Genomic DNA, 17,451 nt, shown 5'->3' on the forward strand with positions numbered 1-17,451 from the left:
TCAGGCATGCAGGTGTACCCAGTTAGCTAAGTACTGAAGGCGACTGCCCATTATAAGGAGGCAATCCAGGTTCTCGTTCTGGTCTCGCACGTATTTTCTGTTGTTGCTACATATGAATGAAAAATAACAATTGTAGGATGTATATATATGCTAGTTTCCAAATATACCATACATACGAATATTTCAGCAGTGATAGTGTCTACTTGATAGAAAATAATATTTTTTATGCTTAGGAAGAAAGATTAGGGTTTAACATAAAAAAAATTGCTCTGAGCACTATGGGACTTAACATCTATTGTCATCAGTCCCCGGTTTAACATCCCATCGACTTAAAGGTCATTAGGGGTGGAGCACACACTCAAAATGTTTCAGGATTGGGGAAGAAAATTGGTCCTACCCTTTCAAAGGAACAAGCCCAGCATTTGCCTGGAGCAATTTAGGCCAATCACAGAAAACCTAAATCTATATGGCCAGACATCCTCTCGAATACGAGTTCAGTGCACCACCTCGCTCAGTTTTTATACTCAGATACTTTCTTAATGAACATTATTTACAGAAGGTAATGCTCTAATGATGTATATAAAAAAATATAAGTGCTGTTTGTTAAATTTAAATAATTTGATTCATGTGTATCATAATTGACAATAACTTTTCATATAAACTGGGATACTGACACAACCTAGGGTACTTTCCTTGAAGTTAGTAATTATTGTGTCCTGTATTAAAGGCCATGTCTGAGTGCAATAGTGAAAAGACTGTATATCTAATGAAAGCACAAAGATGGCAGGTAGTGCACTGTTTAAGACAGTGGACTCTCATACAACAGGGAGGGCTTTGGCAGCAATTAGTACTAAGTCAGTTCTCACTCTTTTTACTAAGGTTTCCATGCTGTCCCTGAACCACTTAGGAGAACGTCAGGATGATTACTTCGAAAAGACACTGATTAGTTTTCTGCTGTGTTCTTATCTACCACCAAGTGGCTGCCGTGATAATGAGATGTTAAACTTTAACCTTCCTCCTATCCTTTTCAGTATTACAGCTGTAATTTAGCTAACCAGATTTAGATTTACCAGTGGATTTATGACTTATTTGTTTCATCCAATTTCATCAAAATTGAACAAGTACTCTGTCCTACAGACCCTCCTAGTGAAAAAGACATGAAATACAGTAAAGCAAAACTAATCTTCACTGCAATGATTTATTATGTCGTGTAGAGCAGCCCTCATTAAGGCACCATTCTGAAACTTCTGGAGCAGTGTAAAGATTTGCTGAGCGGTTCTAGACGCTTCAGTCCAGAACCAAGCTGCAGCTATGGTCGCAGGTTCGAAACCTGCCTCGGGCATGGATGTGTGTGATGCCCTTAGTTTGGTTAGGGTTAAGTAGTTCTAAGTCTAGGGGAATGATGACTTCCGATGTTACGTGCTTGGAGCCATTTGGACCATTTTGCAAAGATTTGTTTCTTAGTGCACTGCCTTAGCTGATGTGACTTCCATGGTCAAGATCTGTTATTGTTGTCACAGTAATTATCATTTTAATTTTTTGGAGGCATTACAAATTTTTAATATCTATTTCATCAGCGTACAAAGTACATTTCCAGGTTATTGGTTACAGACGCATAGTGTGGTGATTGACAGTTTTATAACACTATATTTTCGCTATAAGTTAACATAAATATGAGATCTTACCACCCAATAAAAGACAGAAATTGGAAGTCTTTACTCCATCTTAATATATGTCTGATATGAGCCCCATTGTCATCCAAGTGAAAGTTAAAGTCTCTTCAAGCTCTCTCTGACAGGTGTCAGTTTGCGTGCTTCCTCTAGTTCCAAAATGAAGTCCTAGCCTTCCATCTCATCTGTGGGACTGACCTTAACCAAGTTCCAATACATATATATGTGTCCTGTGATAGTTCTTTTGGTGAGGAAAGATAGGCCTAACATACCTCTTTTATATAAAAAAATGCAAAATATATTTATTATTGGCCTATCGTGTTCAGTCTGAATAAAATACCTGCGTTTTTTGGTTTTCTATACACTGATCACCCCAAACATTATGACCGCTGCCCACTGTGATGTTGGGTGCCACCTGGTGGTGTTACGGGCACATGACATGGTAACAAAAGTGTGTAAGCGGAGCAGATATGGACAGAGGATCACCCTAGAGAAAATATGGGCTGCAAATGGGGAAATCCATTGAGATATGTGACTGACAAAGGGCAGATTATTATTACACAGATCCTGTGAACGAGTATCTTGGAAACAGTGAAGCTGGTCAAGTGTTCACATGCTACTCTCCTTAGCATCTACGGAAAGAGGTAGGACAGTGAAACTACTACTAGGTGCCAAATGGTTGGACGTTCATGACTCTTCACAGAACACGGGGTTTGGAGGCTTGTCTGCTATGTAAAGTAGGATAGATGGTGATCTGTGGCATCTCTGCGGAAACAGCACAATGCTGGTGCATGCACAAGTGTTTCGGAGCACACCGTTCATCGTACATTGTTGAACATGGAGATCCACTGCAGACCACACCTACATGTTCACATGTTGACCCAATGACGTCATCAGTTACAATTGCAGTGGGCCGAGGACCATTGGGATTCGACTGTCAGTCAATGGAAATGTGTCGGCTCTTTTGGTGAATCACATGTTTGCTACACTAGGTCACTGGTCGTCTCTACAAATGCCATCATTGAGGTGAACAGCGGCTCAAAATATGCAGTGCGCCACTTACTCAGGCCGGTGGGAACAGTATTATACTGTGGGACACATTCTCCTGCACTTGCAACAAACCTGTTGTAGTATCAAAGACATGCTGACAGCTGTGAACCACCTGCATCACTTCTTGCTTGTCTTCCTCGTCGACATTGTGATCTTTCAGCAGTATAACTGTCCTTGTCTTGAAGCCAGAACCATGCTACAGAGGTGTGAGGAGCATTGTAGTGAACTCACGTTGATGTCTAGGTGACCAAATTTGCCTGACGTGAACCCTAAGGAACCCATCTGTCTCACTGTCAGGCGGACTCACGGTGTACGGAAATCAGCAGCACATTATTTACATGAATTACATGACCTATGTGTAGACGTATAATGCCATATGTTGGGTCTTGCCCACTCATCTCGTATAGAGGGTGCCTAAGGGATGCTACATTCCCAGAATGTTCATTCCAGCACTTGTTATGCCAGAACACCATATACCACCACCACAAACCTACCAACAAACTGTCAGATCGAGGTGCAGCTTGTAATTAAATGCTCTGAGGTGGAGCCACTCCAAAACATATACTAAAATAAATTTCTCAGTAACATATTACAGAATTTAAATTATCAGAATACATTTCACACATTTCCACACTGATTTAAATAGCACCAATCAATGTTTTTGGAACTGTTGATATGTGATGATTTTTGAGCAGATAGTAGATAGTCTTAAGGCTGCACCTTGAAATGCAGCTTGGCTCAATGTAGCAGAGGTTTGGAGGTGTGATTTCTTCAGAGTACAGCTCTTATGGGCATCCCGAAGGCTCTGGTGTTTCAGCCTAAGGGTGTTCTACCAACCAGCACACAAGTTTCATGTTCTGCTACTTCTATCAAAAGGGAATGAACAGACTTGCTGAAACTTCACTATTGAATCTCTGTCTCTGTATATCCCTATTATGCTTTGATGCACGTTTAATAGTATTGTTTACATAATGTTTTGGACAGTTTCTTTGTTTCTCCCGTTGGCTATGTTATCCACTGCTAGAATATGTTGGCAAATGTTTTGCCACAGTGCACTAGAGTATGGAACATAAGTGTCACCACCTAGTGAGAGTTTCATGAATGATTAGAGGAAAAAGGGTGCAAGATAGATGCTTTGTGTGAAGTACATCCCATGACTTTAGTTTCCTTGCTTGCTGACTTCTTTCTCACCAATTATAGCATCATACCACTAGTTCAAAAATGACATAGTATGAATCCAGTGTGCACTTTATCAGGTAAAATTTTGGAACCTGCAGTTAGGATGAAAGAAAAGGAATTTGGTGCACCCAGATTCAATGTAAACTTGAATCAAGAACAAAAGCTGTTTAAATCCAGGCAAGGGTATACACGCAATTAGAGCAGAGCAGTGTAGAATGGAGCTGAGTGGTTGTGAGTGCTATATCACTTAAAATGCACATTTTTGTAATACACATGTGTAAATATGACAAATATGGTCTGTACATTTCTGTGGCAGTTATCAGGTTGCTCACGTCAGCCAGTTACAGCACAAGATCCATGATGTCATGGAAATATCACTGTTTTGTCACGCAAACTCATGAACACTGTAGTTTGAGTGCATAATACATTAAATGTCTGAAGTTTAGAAATGAAAAGACCAAAAACTATAAGCATGCAATGAAGCTAACATACACTGAATTAAAGATCTCTCCGAAACACGTCTTTTAGTATGATTTATTTGGTAAACTGTCGGGAAATGTAACGTAGGGGGATAAATAAGTTACCTATTAATTTTATCTTGAACTTAGCTTTTGATGTTATTTAGTAGTTGATTATGAAACAGAAAGAAGATACAGTATGTAAATGTTTGGCTAGTGTGTTTTTTACCTCAGGACCCCCTTTCCTGAAATCTTGGTTGTGGTGAGAGACTGATTTGTAATGTAGCCCGAGACCTAGGTTAGTTCCGATCGATAAATGTCCCAGCCATCCTCAGTATGGAAACAACGAGCTGCATCTGACCAGATCCCTGATATGCAGAATCAGTGATGTATCTCATTCCAAAGACAGACAGACAAGCTATTAAGCAGATGATCATAATGTTTTCGCTCATCAGTGTATGATGGCATTATGTACAGGGTGATTATAATTAAAGTTAAACTTTCAAACCACTGTAGATACAACACTGGTCAGAATGACATCAAATTGCAATGGAATATTATTGGAGAAGGGAAAAACGTATGGCAGAAGAAAAATAAATAGTTACAAAATGTAGCAATAGATGGTGCTGTAAGCATTATAATTTAACAGTGTTCAACTACAAATGACAAATGAATCGTACAACAATGCCTAAGGTGTACATTTGACGTTAAACAAACTGCTATTCAGTGTGCATGGGTGTACAGATGTGATACAGATAGTTATGTAAGGCCATCCACCACGCCAAGTTCGTATCACATTGGATGGGAAAAATCAGTTTTTAACTGTCCTGAGGTAAAAAACACACACACACAAAAAACATCAATCATATCAGTTTTTAATTGTCCTGAGGCCAAAAACCATATAAAAAGCATCAATCACATCAGTTTTTAATTGTTCTGAGGCCAAAAACCACATAGAAAGCATCAATCAAACTCACACCAGATTATTAATTTCCATGTGACTGACAGAAAACATGTTGAATGTGCTGTCCACCGTATCGAGAAACCGCATGTTCCACAACTGATCGAAGTGTTTCTAGGGTAACGTTCAGAATGTGTTGTGCAATGCGTGTCTTCAATGCAGCTAAGTTTGTAGTCAGAGCACTGAACACAACATATTTCAGATAGCCCCACAGCCAGAAGTCACACGGATTAAGATCAAATGATCAGGACAGCCAGGCTGTAAGGAAATGGCAGCTGATAATTCCACCATTTCCGAAATGTCGCTTCAGCAGCTGCTTAACTGGATTTGCAATGTGCGGAGGTGCGCCATCTTGCATAAAAATGATCACATCCACTCTGTTGGAGAGCAGGAATGACGTGGTCCCTCAAAAAGACACTTGTAGTGCTTACCAGTGACAGTACAGGTAATAGGACTGGAAGCACCTGTCTCTTCGAAAAAATGTGGCCCTATGATAAATGATGCTGTAAACCCACACCACACATTGACCTTTTCAGGATGAAGTGGTGCTGGTTGATTTGCGTGTGGATTTTCTGTTGCCCATATTCGAGAATTCTTTGTATTGACATATCCTGTCAGATGGATGTGGGCTTCATCTGTCCACAAAATCCTCCACGGCCAATCATTGTACTCTTCCATGTGAGCAAGAAATTCTAAAGCAAAGGTCTCTCTTGCTGGCAGGTCAGCAGGAAGCAACTCGAGCACATGGGTAATTTTGAATGGATAGCAAAGAAGGATGCTTTGTAGGATTTTACACACCATGCTCATGGGTATGTCTAATGTTTGGGCAATTCTCCCTGCACTACATGTTTGCACACCACCACTCGTCTCCTCCTGCATTGCTGCGGCCACTGCTTCCACTGACATTGAATCAATTTGTTTCCTCCCTCTACCAGGTTGCACACCAAAAGACCCTCTCTTTTGGAATTTCCGAATCATTTTCTTCATACTCACAGCAGTCATTGGACCCATACCTTTTTTCAAACCCTTCAGTGTCCAGAACTTCTGCAGAGAAACATGTGCACAGTCATCATTCTTGTAATACAGCTTTACAAGCAGAGCGCGATCCTGCATTGAGACAGTCATGGCGAACGTAGCAGACGTGAAAGGAGGAAAAGCTGTGTACCTTGCTTCTTTATATCAACTTCAGTGGGTCGTGTGCATGACAGGTGTTTTCCTTTATGTATTCTGACACATACAGCACCATCTATTGATCAATTTTCACACTATTTTTCTTCTTCTATCATACATTTTTCCCCTTCTCTGATAGTATTCCATTGCAATTTGACATTATTCTGACCAGTGGTGTTATTTCTACAGCATTTTGAAAGTTTAACTTTAATTATAATCACCCTGTATACCAAACATTGTGCCTGTTGACTCTTCCAGATGAATGAAATGTCACTTTATTACTCACAGTGAGTTGTTCTAGCACACTGATAACAACAGTAAATTTTAACTGTTTGCACTTTTCCTTTATTAGGTTGGTGCATAAGTTCGTAGCATTTTTGTTTTGCATGTTGGTATTCGAGTTACTCTGGGCTTATTTATCAACTGCCATTTTTTGCTTGTGGTTCACTGTTGCTATTTGAGATTACATATTGTCATTTTGTCTTTTGAAGATAGTGAGTGGAGCTATGGAGACTAGAAAATGGAGTGCAAAGTGGAGAAATTGGAACATTTCTGACATATTCTTCTGTTTGAGTTCAATGAAGGGATTGCAGTAGCATTGGCAGCCAGAAACTTTTACACTGTATATGGGGATAGCACCATTGGACAGAGTCGGCAAAAAAAAAAAAAAAAAAATGGTTTTCTCATTTTAAGGAGGATCATTTTGATATTAGTGACTCTCCATGTTGAGAAAGACCTTCAGGGTTTGATGAAGATAGTTTAAATGCATTAATCCAGAATGAGCCACTTCAGTGTACTCAAGAACTGACAAATGTGATGAACTGTGATTATTCCACCATCGTGTGACATTTGCACGCAATGGGAAAAGTTGAAAAAGTTCAGAAAGTTCCAAAATCACAAAAAACAGGGGTGGTGATATGTACAGTCCTTCATGTTCATCATCAGTTGGCTCATGGACAACACTAACCATTCCTATCCTGTATTGTTACTGGTGATGAGATGTGGTGTCTTTATGCAAACAAGAGGAAATGAAAGGAATAGTTGAGCCCAAACAAAGCAGCAATTCCCCTTACAAAAACCTTCATGCATTCACAAAAATAATGTCATGTATCAGGTGGAACAGCAATGGTGTGGTGAACTACAAATTGCTTCCTCAAGGTGTAACCATCACTGTTGACATTTATTGTCAACAACTGATACCTCTTACAGATGCAGTCCAAGAACAATGACCAGGAAGACTGTGTGAAATGATGCTACTCCACAATAACATCTGCCAGACTTGCAAAAAATGCTGTACAGGAGTTGAGTTGGGATGTCATTCCCCACCCACCTTATTCACCTGATCTTGCACCCTCAGGTTTTCACCTTTTCCGCTCTCTATTGTACAACCTTCAAGGAACTTCCTCTCTGGATGAAAATGTGCTCTGAACGTGGCTTGATGAGACCTTTGCCTCAAAACCACATGATTTCTACAATCAAGGAACAGAAAAGTTACCCCAGCATTGGCAGACTGTCATAAATAGTGAAAGAGACTATATTACTGATGACTTAAGTCTCTGTTATGTGTATTTGTTGTGTTTATTACACTTATGGAATAAACTACAAACTTATGCACCAACCTAACATAATACATGATTTTCTCACAATAACTGTTCACCATTTATGATTTACACTTGGTTACAGTTTCTTATTATTGTGGAGATTCTCCGTGTCAGGTACACTGATACACAGTAAAACAACAGAATACTATATTTGCACTTTTTTTACTGAATCATTAACTGTACTGTATGTGCATCACATTGTTATGTATAATAGCTGTTTGGTTAATTGTGAAATTTTGTTTTTGATTAACACTTAGTGTTCTTCATGTGCAAAATGTTATGGGCAAAAAATTACTTTTTATGGCTAGTTTACTGGCGAAAAAGATCTACAGAATAAGAAGTCAAGCCCAATGAAAATTGGTAAGTATTGATATCATTGAGCTTACTGAGTACCATGCATTTTTTATTTCCTGTAAGAGTTCAGCTAAAGCTAAAGTGAGATGGCTGCAGAAAAAATGTGATGAAATCAATGAGAAAATGTAAGGTGGGAGTACATATTCAGCATTAAGAAAAGTCAAAATAACTTTAGATGAAATTAAAAGCAAGATCAATCGTAAGTTTCTAGGATAGAATTAGACACATGGCAAAATGATCATGGACAGAAGAGTAAAGAAGGTTGCAATTTATGAGATAAAAGAGTATTGGACAAGGATACAGATCAGAAAAAACGTAGCTGAACCAAATTAATGTGGTCCTCAGGTGGTTGAAATGAAAACAAAAACAAGCAGCATAGGAGAGACCAGGTAGATGGAAACAGTAGACCGAAGCCCTTGATGAGGGAGAAGAATTGTACTGACATGATAGAAGAAGAAAAGGGTGGAAAACATAGAGGACCCAACAGTACAGTCAGAATTTGACAGACTTTTGAGAGACTTTCACACAAACAAGACACATCAGATAGATAACGTTACTATAGAATTTCGAAAATCCTTAGGGGAAGTGGCAAACAAACAATCATTCAAGTTAATTTGTAGAATCTATGATACTGGAGACATACCACTGAATGATCAGAAGAATGTCATCCTCAGAATTCCAAAGAAATCAAGGGTATATAAATGTGAGAATTACTGCACAATCAGCTTGTGCCTCCAAGTTGTGCTGACAAGACTAACATAGAGAAGAATGGAAAACAAAATTTAGGCTCTTTTAAATGATGATGATTAGTTGGGCTTTAGGAAAGGCAGTTCTGAGATGCATTTGATAATGGAGGCAAGATAAAAAATCAAGACACTTTATGGGCTGTCCATTTATAGCTGCAGAGTTATAGGTGTGGGAATCAGTGGTAGGTGTTCTCAGCAGCATGGTGAGTATATGAGTCAAGAATGCTTACTCAGCAGGAGCATTCTTTATTATTTTATGCCTTTTGTACAGTAATTTGGTCTACTCCGTAGCTGATTGGTCAGCATGACTACCATGCAGAGGACCCAGCTTTGATTCCTGGTTCTGCCAGGTATTTTTCCTTGATGAGAGGACTGTAACAGGGTGGACTCAGCCTTGCGATGCCAATTGAGGAGTTACTTGACTGAGTGAAAGTGGCTCCCAGTCACAAAAACTGACAATGGCCATGAGAGTGGTGTGCTGACCACAGTGGTGGCACTAGCGGAGTAAGACATAACGGTCGATCAGTACTGATGTGCACACCAAGGCCTACAGACAGAGTTTATACAGTACTTTGACAGATGGAGCCTAGGTTCGGATCGTGGCTTGCGGGCAGTGAGTGTCATCCACAGGGGGTATGCTCAGACAGCAGTGGTTCGCGGCAGGCAGTGACCTTGCCAATGCGAGTTAGCGTGGTGATGTAAGACCAAGTCAGTGCTCTGTGACCTGGTGTGAAGTGCACAAGCCCCCATCATATACATCACCCTCAGAGGCTGGCTGGAGTGTCAGGCAGTGGCACCCACTGTGGCCTCACCTCAGTACTTCCAATTTGAAGTACAGAGCCAGCAGGGCTAGCTGACTGCCTATAGATTGGCAGCTTCGGCAAGTTGGTGATGGTAATTAACGAGGCTGGAGTAGTTTAGCCATACATTTGACTGATCATTGGCACGGAGACTGTGCCTGTCGAATGCACAACACAATACAACCGGCACAGTCCTTTTGCCAATCAGTGGTTGAATGTACGGCTAAGCTACTCCACCCTCATCGAGTACCATATAGCCATCTCGCTGAAGCTGGTGATTTATATACAGTCAGCTAGCCCTGCTGGTTGCAGGTGTCAAACTGGATCTGATGAGGTGATGTCACAGTGGGTGCCACCGCCTACCACTCCAGACAGTCTCTGAGGGCCATGGATTTCATGTGGGGCCTGCACACTTCCCACCAGGTTACAGGACACATCTCACTGGCTCAGCCTTACATCACCAGCCTGACAATGTGACTTGCATAGGCAAGGTTCCTACCCACTGCAAGCTACCTCTGTCTCAGCATACCCATTGTGGATGACATTTGCTACTCACTGGTCATGACCGGCACCCTGGGGAAGGTTTCCTCTAGATGACCCATAAACAGTTTGGCACAGGATGGTGCCATGCGGGTACACATGACTGTGCCACGAATTTGTTTGTGTGCCTTTCTTTCCAAGGAGAATAAGTTGAGTGTTAGGATAAAGTTAATAAGGTAATGCATAATCTACACTGGTGTCCAAAATTAGAGCAACAAACAGGAATTCTGCAAGTTTGTGTTTATTTTGCAATAAAACAGTATAATCAGGTGATAGTAAAGAAGAAACAATATAAAGAATTCTGAATGCAAGCAACTGCAACATGCATAACAGTAGACGAAAATATTCTTCATTTTTTCCAACTTAACGGATTTGCACACACATCAACTGGTTAATGTGCTCAGTATGGGGTATGACCACCTCTGGCAGTAACACAGCTCTGACAATGATGGGGCATGCTATGAATGATGTCATCAATCTCATGTTGAGGCAATAATGTCCATTCTTCCTGAAGAGCTGCTCACAGGTCTTGGAGAGTGGTTGGTGGATGCTGATGTGATGCAATCTGTCTCCCTATCATGTCACATACATGTTCTGTGGGATTCAAATCAGGAGAGTGAGCAGGCCATAGCATGCATGCAATATCTTCCATTACCAAGAAAACACCAACAACCCATATTCTATGAGGTCGAGCATTATTATCCTTCAGTACAAAGTCTGGACCCACAGCACCTCACAACAACTACACATGAGTTCCCAAGATCTCATCACAATATCTGAGAGCAGTTAAACCTTTCCAATTCCCCCATACAATTTTATGAAGAGGTGTTCGAGTGGTCGACATAATCCCTGCCCACACCATTAATGATCATCCTTGATTCAGTCTCTTTCCTCAATGTTTGCGTCCCAAAATCATGTTATGCATTCCCTCCAGATCCAAATCCATTGAGAATCACTCTCTAGACCAAATCTGGCCTCATATGTGAAAAGAACATTGACCCAGTGTTCAACCATCCAGATGGCATGTTGACGACTCCACTCTAGGAGTTGCCTTCTGTGAAGACACATCAGAAGTACATATACAGCACATCTCTGACAAGAAAGGCCACTCTGCTGAGGCTTTCTGTATACCATTTGTCTGGATACAACATGTCCAGTGGATGCTGTGAGGTCAGATGCCAGTTGCCGTGCAAAACTAAGATGGTACTGTAGTGCCCTTACAGCCAAATAATGGTTCTCTCTTTCTGATGTCACACATGGTTGGCCCTGCTCTGGCCTTTGGAATACAGCTTTGGTCTCTATAAACTCTCGCCACATATGAGAAATAATAGAATGATTCACATTAAGCCATCGGACCACACCGGTCTGCAACTGTCCTGCTTCCATTCTTCCTACGGCCCTCCACCATAGAAAGTCTGACAGGCATCTACTCTGTGTCATACTGCACCATCTCTGACTGTGTACACAGTGATTGGCGATGTGGCAATACCTCACAAACACTACATATCTTGAATGAGATTTTCACTCTGTAGTGGAGTGTGCACTGATATAAAACTTCATGGCAGATTAAAACTGTGTGCCGGACTGAGACTCGAACTCGAACTCGGGACCTTTGCCTTTCGCGGGCAAGTGCTCTACCATCTGAGCTACCCAAGCACGACTCACATCCCATCCTCACAGCTTTACTTCTGCCAGTACCTCATCTCCTACCTTCCAAACTTTAGAGAAGCTCTCCTGCGAAGGGTAGCTCAGATGGTAGAGCACTTGCCTGCGACAGGCAAAGGTCCCGAGTTCGAGTCTCGGTCCGGCACACAGTTTTAATCTGCCAGGAAGTTTCACTACGTATCTTGTTTGATAGGTGCCCCGACACCATTTTAGGCACAGTTGTCCATTGACCGGATTGCCATCCTCATGCAGAATGCAATTGTACACACATCTGTTGACAGTTTGTATGATTATATTATGAATTAGACACAGACCAGTGAAATAGCAGTTCGTTTCTTTAATTCTGGACACCCATGTACACCCAAACACTGTGTTTACCTGGGGAGGACATGGGATGCAGGATACAGTGTGAGGGCAGGGCTACAGAAGAAAACATTTCTTCACGCCTTGTGAAAAGATCAATTTACTTCTACAGGTTTGTGATGTATGCTCACTGTACACTGTGATACAGAGTCAAATCATGGACGAAATCAAATTTTGCATCAATTCCATAACCACGAATAAAAATAGACAGGGTACTGTCTTTTGACAATTTTCAAAAATGTCTCATATGGACACACATAGATTTATAAATATAGAAATTTGCAGATGTGTCACTCCTGTTTGCTGTTCACAATTGATTGATCATAAGTGTCCTGTAAGCAATAACATCACAAGGTGGAAAATTCTCCAGAATCCTCACCAAAGATCATAGAGCAGAATCAGTGTGAACAATAGCTACAGTGAGCTATGCCTCGCCCACTACTTTTGAAACATTTGTCAGTTTCAAAATCCATTCAGCCACCATAAAAAGCAGCAGGCCCAGAAAGAGCATCAGTAACTTTAGAGGTGTCCACATTTATATTGTTATTTAATTTCCACACTGTTACCAGCGTTCTTGACTGATTTACTTCAAATTTTTACACAAAGTTTTATTTATTTGTTGAGGACTAGTTTCAGATGGCTTGTCCATTATCAACTCATCCGTGTGCATAAGTCTTGCATTACAAACAGATGTGCATGTAAGTTACTAGACACAAAACATACAGACGCAGCATCGACACATGAACTTTTTCACATACAAGTATGTTCATATGTTTATTGTCAAGTTTATATGTTTTGTGACCAATAACTTACATGCACATCTGGTTGTAATGCAAGGCTTATGTATATGGATGATCTGATAATGGACAAGCCATCTGAAATTAGTCATCAATATATAAATAAAATTTTCTGTGCAACTTAAGATGATTCCTCTAACAGTTATTGTAGCTAGAACAGTTACTGTAATTACATAATAGCTGCAGACCTGTTTCAACTCTAGAATGGTGGAGATACTGTTCTAGATATGACAGCAGAATTATAGATATGATAGCAGAACATTTGCTGAACTACTAAACAAATTGTTTTCCCATATATATTCTTTCTCCACACACACACACACACACACACACGTATATAATTTTAAGCAAAAATTGTAGCACAACTATGTAGGGGAAGATGGGGTACAGCACAACATAGAACTCAGTGTAACATTCAGATTTATTGTGAAATTTATAATGTTAGAAGCCTTATGTTAGATCTAACTACAATCACCATTTGTGACTACTTCTGCACAGTGTACTTTGGAAGCAAGTAGAATTCAACTTTGGCAAGTAGTGAAGGAAATTTGTTTTGAGGTATGTGAAGTAATTTTTTTCCCTTACATAACACTCTTTCTACTGTTTATAACAACAAAGAATTGCTGTAATTCGTAGTATGATTCACATAAACAAGTACCTGTGTAACATACAACACTGAGAAAATTCATGTTTTACACTTTTTTCAAAACTTATGAAATTATATATTAAGTTGTTCTATGGGGCACAATGTAAGTTTGATATGGGGCAAAGTGTAACACCATTATAGTGTACTTCATTATGTTGTATGCAAATAAAAATAGTTATTTGCCTCTAAAGTAATATATATGAAAAAAAATGAGAACAGAATATAAACTAACAATCTTAAATAAGAATATTAAGTTGTAGACTGATGACATGGTTCATAAAAGAGTATGAAAAAACAAGATTGCTCACTTTGCTGAGGATGATATGAGGGCTGCTGTTGAGCTGGTGCTTTCTGGAACTAGTCTTTGCAAGGCAGCTGGTGTTAAGAATGTCAGTTATGGAATTCTTTTCAGGTAAACTTCCACTGAGCATTTGTTTTAATAAAATCAGCACTTTATGAAAACATAAGATATAATTTAAAATACGCAATTCATATTTCAACATATTTCAGGTATGTTAATAATAATAATAATAATAATAATAATAATGACAGAGCAAAAATGTGGTCTCAACAGTGTAAAAGTAGTGTAAAAGTAAGGCATTTGACATTCCAAATGGTTTAGCATAAAACTAGAAGTCTCAAGAAAGTGAGAAGAGAATAATATGGCTCTATGCTTTTCAAGAATATCATCCAAGCCTTACCCCCCAAGATCCAGAAACATTCAGTTTGTCAAAGGACACCTCATTTAATGAAACTATTGTTGGAATATTCTTCATAAATCTGAAGAATAATTTGAATCATAATTCAGAATTTGGTGATGGAACAAGGATTTTCAATTTGGATGAGACTGATACCTCAACAGTACAGACTCCTGGAAAAGTATCTGTTGCTAAAAGAATTGATAATGCAGTAACAAATCAAAGTTTAGTTACTGTTTCTGTGACAGATGGTGATGTGAACAGTGCAGTCCCTGCTCTAGGAGGCACTGAGGGTCAAGTGAGTCACAGGATGGCCTTTCTGATATACCACCAGAGGAAGATTCACAGTGCCAGACTTTAGTTGGTCCTGATATTTTCACAGGTTTACCTAAGTCACATGAAAGAATGAGCAACAGAAAAAAATAGAAAGAGGGGAGTGAGTTGCATTGCAACAGATACTCCACTTAAAGGGGTGTTTGAAGAATGTTGAACATGGAAGAAGATGAAACAGGAAGGAAATGTAAATGTCACAAGAGAAATCCGTTTTTGAAAGAATCTGATATATCTCGCATAGTTGAAGATACAATGTGTGAACCTTTAGATGAATCAGACAAAGGAGATATGGAAGGTCAAACTGAGGACAAGGAAAGAGAAACATGATTATGTTTTAGTATAGTTCTACAGCAAGAACCCAGTTCACTATACTGGTAAAGTGATCAAGAATAATGATGATGATGGTGACTATGAAGAGAAATCTATACAAATGGGAGCCAAAACAACCAAACGCACATAGCTGATACATCATATGTGCTAGGAAAAAGTGTTGTAATGGTCTTACCAAATCTGTTCACTTGGGAAAAACCAAAGGACAGTGTGAATGCCTAAAATTTGATGTCAATAAACAATTTAAACTTTAATGCATATTGTAAAAAATCTGAAATTATTTTCAAAGATTCTAAATATTAATTTTGTCTGACATTTTTATTCAGCCTGTACACTGAGGTGACAAAGGTCATGAGATAGTGATATGCACATATACAGGTGGTGGTAATATCATGTACTCAAGGTGTGAAAGGGCAGTGCATTGGCGGAGCTGTCATTTGTGCTTACGTGAAAAGGTGTGATTATGGCCGTATAACGGGAATTAACAGACTTTGAATGTGGAATGGTAGTTGGAGCTAGATGCATGTGACATTCCATTTTAGAGATCATTAGTGAATTCAATATTCTGAGATCCACAGTGTCAAGAGTGTGCCAAGAATACCCGATATCAGGCATTTACTCTCACCATGGACAACACAGTAACCGACGGTTATCACTTACAACCAAGAGCAGCAGCATTTGCATAGAGTTGTCAGTGGTAACATACAAGCAATATTGCAGGAAATAACTGCAGTAATCAGTGTGTGCCAATCATACCAAATTTCATGCATTACCTCTCATCACAGACAATGCAGTGACTTATGGCCTTCACTTAATGACCAAGAGCAGCGACATTTGCACGGAGCTGTCAGTGTTAATAGACATGCAACACGGCATAAAATAGCTACATAAGCCAATGTAGGATGCATGACAAACATATCCATTGAGACAGTGTGCAGAAATTTGGTGTTAATGGGCTATGGCAGCAGGCCCCCCATGTGAGTGACTTTGATAACACAGCATGACATCACTTGTAGTGCCTTTCCTGGGCTTGTGACCATATAGAGTTGACCCTAGATGACTGGAAAACTGTGGCTGGATCAGATGAGTCTCAATTCCAGTTGGTAATAGCTGATGATAGAGTTCGAGTGCGGCACAAACCCCATGAAGTCGTAGACACAAGTTGTCAACAAGGCACTGTACAAGCTGGTGGTGGCTCCCTAATGGTGTGGACTGTGTTTTCATGGAATGGAATGGGTCCTCTGGTTCTACTGAACTGATCATTGACAGAAAATGGTTATGTTTGGCTACTTGGAGATAATTTGCAGTCATTCATGGGCTCCACGTTTCCAAACAGTGACGGAATTTTTGTGGATGACAATGCACCCTGTCACTGGGCCGCAATTGTTTGTGATTGGTTTAAAAAACATTGTGGATGACTTGAGTGAATGATTAGGCCACCCAGATGGCCTGACATGGATCCCATTGAACAGTTATGGGACATAATCGAGAGGTCACTTCATGCACAAAACCCAGCACTGGCAACACTTTTGCTATTATGGATGACTACAGAGACAGCATGGATCAGTATTTCAACTACTTGTTGAGTCTATGCCACTTTGAACAGCTGCACTATGCCAGGCTAAAAGAGGTTGACACAATATTAGGAGGTATCCCATGACTTTTTTAACCTCAGTGTATCCTGAAGTTGTTGAGTAACACAGGTTAAGCAAACATGAATGCAGTTCTTTGTGCTTGTTACTCTGCACCTTAGTATGTTTTCACTCTGCCCTGCACTGGGGCACTCTGTAAGAATTTGCAGCCTCATATAATGTTATCAGTAAATACCCCTATTTTAAGGCCATACTGTGTCTGTGAATTTTAAATGATTCTTAAAGGATTCTTAAATAAAGGTATATGAAAAGAACAAGGTTTTCACAACAATATTTTTTTTAATTTAAGAAAATAACTATTCTGGTAACTGTGCTACACCTTTCCCTATTATGTTTTTTTCCCTTCATAGTCCACCTTAACAGAAAACAGGAAGTTGTGTTTATTGTAATTGCCTAATGAGTAGAGTACCATGGTGAAATTTGAATAATCTGAAACTT

This window comes from Schistocerca cancellata, chromosome 4, assembly GCF_023864275.1.
Source record: "Schistocerca cancellata isolate TAMUIC-IGC-003103 chromosome 4, iqSchCanc2.1, whole genome shotgun sequence".
Lineage (NCBI taxonomy): Eukaryota > Metazoa > Arthropoda > Insecta > Orthoptera > Acrididae > Schistocerca > Schistocerca cancellata.